The sequence below is a fragment of the Lolium rigidum genome, chromosome 1, assembly GCF_022539505.1.
Source record: "Lolium rigidum isolate FL_2022 chromosome 1, APGP_CSIRO_Lrig_0.1, whole genome shotgun sequence".
NCBI lineage: Eukaryota > Viridiplantae > Streptophyta > Magnoliopsida > Poales > Poaceae > Lolium > Lolium rigidum.
This window is the reverse complement of record NC_061508.1, coordinates 14,785,918-14,789,018: the sequence shown is the minus strand read 5'-3', so window position 1 is coordinate 14,789,018 and position 3,101 is coordinate 14,785,918. Positions and strand designations below refer to the sequence as shown.

General features: G+C 41.2%; 5 non-coding genes and 1 pseudogene across 5 annotated transcripts; all 6 read right to left on the bottom strand.

Moving 5' to 3' along the window:
- Nucleotides 1–220: 220 nt before the first annotated feature.
- LOC124685544 lies at nt 221–306 on the bottom strand. The gene has a single exon (XR_006997527.1). It is a non-coding gene; the product is annotated as a small nucleolar RNA Z102/R77 (small nucleolar RNA).
- A 74-nt stretch (nt 307–380) lies between these two features.
- On the bottom strand, nt 381–478 carry LOC124685541. The gene has a single exon (XR_006997523.1). It is a non-coding gene; the product is annotated as a small nucleolar RNA Z101 (small nucleolar RNA).
- Nucleotides 479–682: 204 nt separating this feature from the next.
- Nucleotides 683–778, bottom strand: LOC124685543. Its single transcript, XR_006997525.1, has one exon. It is a non-coding gene; the product is annotated as a small nucleolar RNA Z101 (small nucleolar RNA).
- Nucleotides 779–808: 30 nt separating this feature from the next.
- On the bottom strand, nt 809–953 carry LOC124685573. The gene has a single exon (XR_006997558.1). It is a non-coding gene; the product is annotated as a small nucleolar RNA snoR137 (small nucleolar RNA).
- A 90-nt stretch (nt 954–1,043) lies between these two features.
- LOC124685500 lies at nt 1,044–1,140 on the bottom strand (annotated as a pseudogene).
- A 391-nt stretch (nt 1,141–1,531) lies between these two features.
- LOC124685499 lies at nt 1,532–1,612 on the bottom strand. Its single transcript, XR_006997486.1, has one exon. It is a non-coding gene; the product is annotated as a small nucleolar RNA Z159/U59 (small nucleolar RNA).
- Between the last annotated feature and the right edge of the window lie 1,489 nt (nt 1,613–3,101).

The following is a 3,101-nucleotide window of genomic DNA, read 5'->3' as shown; positions in this document are numbered from 1 at the left end:
GTCGTTCTAAACAGTAACAAATGTAGCCTTTGCCTCGACGTCGATGTAGCATGACCAGCAAGTTGTTCCATCCATCCATGTTAATATCTGATTTCAAAAGTTCAGAATTTACAACATTACGTAGGACAGTCACATCAAAACTTAGTCTAGTTCTATCATCTACTCTTGTGGATACAGAAATATCAATGAGAAGACAAAACAAAATAAGAAACTGACAATACGATGATCAGATTCGGTTCAGTATTTGGGCCATCATATCAGCCAATCTAACCAATAGGGAAATTAATCTCATTCATCATCTCATCCATAGTCCATTAAAACAAACAATACAAGCTTTTTTAGTCAAGTAAAAATAAGAACTCAAAAGACACCAAAAAGAGTGGATGCATCAGATCTCCAAGGTGAAAAAGAGTGTGACATCACAGAAATGCCTCAGACGCAAATTACCCATAAACTCGTGTATCATCATCTGCATCAACAACTATAGATTCACAAAAAAAATGTACAACACGAAAGATAGGATTCAGTAGGGTTTATGATCAGATAGAGCTAATACATGATTCAATGGACATCATACCATCCATCAACAAAATAAGTTCATCCTCATTTCGCCCAAACAAATCAAAAAAAGGAACAAAGTGAAACCCAAAAACGAATAAAATTTGTAGGATAATACTAAAGAGGGATGCATCAGATCTCCAAGGTGAAAAAGAGTGTGACATCACTGAAATGCCTCAGACGCAAATTACCCATAAACATGTCTCTTCATCTGCATCGACAAACTACCAGAACACTTTTTGGATGTTTAGGGTGTACCAGAAGACAGGTAACACGACGCGGTTTAATAGAGCGCCGTGCTGTTTAATGCTGGCCGGTGTTTCCGTTAATCTATGCTCCCCTCTACAGGATAACCAAACTGTATAATCAGGACATCCTTCCAGATGTGAAGCAACATACGCTACTGAGAGAATCATTGCAACTAAAAACGAAAATAATTCCGTACGTAGTAATCTTTGAAAGAAGGATAAACGATCTAACTAAATGTTTCCTCAGTTCAGGTCTCCAAATTGCTTCCGCACCGCACCATGAGATAGCGCATCAGAAGAACGAAAGTTATTTAGTTTGATCATCACCGGACAACAACCAAGATTAGATCTAGAACCACATAAAAAAGCAAAAAAAAAAATTGATAAATAACTGGCATGGGCACCCTCAGAACGATTGCAAGAAGGTATCAACAGATTGATATTTCTTCAGACAAGGCTGAAACTTAAATTGTGTCCAGTCATCGGGAACAGCGGGGCAAAAGAAATCTCTGGAAAAAAAAGCAGAAATAAAAACAACAACAGATGGCAGAAATTTGGGGCAAGTGGCGTGTCAGATCCCTCTGGGTGATAATATTGCTCATCAACGTATGAATCAGGCCACTACTTTAACATCACAAGTCATCACCGGGATACTACAACACCAACCTCCAATTTGCAGAAACGAAATCGAGCGACAGAGAAAACGGAAACGAAAAATTGATGCGGTCTCCTCAGTTCAGGTCTCCAGTTCTTCCACACCGAGAATTTCAGAAGAACGAAAGTATAAATGGATCATCATCGGAGACGGAGCGGGGATTGAAAAACAAAAGCAAATCGAAACAAGACTGGAACGGAAACGATGAACACTAATCGGGCTGAGGGTGGAAAAGATCTGGGCATGGGAGAGGGAAGAGAAAGGTAGTGCTGCTGGCGGCGGCTGGGTTCTTTGGGATGTTTGGGCAGACGATTTCTTTTGTATTTATAGGATCCCGGCTAGGGTTGGGACGGTTGCCTGCACCACCAACGTAATCTGGACCGTCCGATCTCGTTCTCGGTAGGGCGAGAGGGCTACGGCCATCTCCAACGGGCGTACGGACATATCGGCAGGTGGCCCGGGGGAGGAGCTGGGGGCTTTGATGGGTGAAGACGAAAAAAAAACATGTTTCTCGCTTCCTTTGGTAGCTCGGATCATATTTTCTGGTGCAATTTTGGTTCACTTGTTTAGGGTGTGTTCGTTCTAAAACGACATGAAATAGAATGGTTTCGTTTCAGAGGGATGGAACCACCGCGTTTTGTTCGGGAAGGAGAAACGGAATACTATTTTTTGTTCGGTTGGAGGAATTGGAGAGCAAAACGAAATGATGTTAAACTAATCTTTTGTCTCAAAATCGTAATTAACAATGAAAAATGACTTTTTAAATCGCAGAATCATAATTAACAACGTCTAATGGCCTTTTTAAACTTAAAATCGTAATTCACAACATTTTTATTCGGTTGGGGGAATTTGAGAGCAAAACGGAATGAGGTTAAACTTTAATTTTTATGTCTCAAAATCGTAATTAACATTGGCAAATGATACTTTTAATCTCAAAATTGTAATTAACAACGGCTAATTATTTTTCAGCTGAATTAGTGGAGTGTTTCGTAATTAACAACGGCTAGTTAACAACCGTTCCATCACATTCCACCGATTCGGTAGAATGGGTGCATTCCGCATATGGAGAGAATATTCTCTTTCGAGGAAACCACTTGGTTTCGCTCTATTTCACAACCGAACACGAGAATTGGCTCTAGGTGCGGAATGGTTCTATTCCATTCCACTTGAATCTGAAACCGAACACACCCTTAGTTGCTTCTCTACTTAAGTTGAGTCTCACCACTTGTTCACGTGGTGAGCTTACCTCACACCATCACACTTGAACCGAGAAATGGTGGTCATCACTGTCAATAGCTGTCGATGCACGAGCTCCACCAACGAGCTCGCCATGAGAGCGCGGAGCTCGACGGAGTGGAACTCATCCTGAGTTGTGTCGGCATGCTCGCCCCCTTTCGTTGCGCCCGCCACACCTCGTTAGCGGTGGCGAACTTGCTCTTGAAAATTAAGGTGATCAAGGTTTGTAGGTCAGCAGTGAGCATGTTGCAGTGACCCAGCATACCACTGCATGTTGTAGTACACAAGTTGTTGATATAATACTTGTGAAGCTACTTTCTCACAAATGCACATCCCTCAGAGTGGTACAACATAAATATTGTGGGTCTGAATATTACAAATTTATTATTACAAGCTAAAAAAAG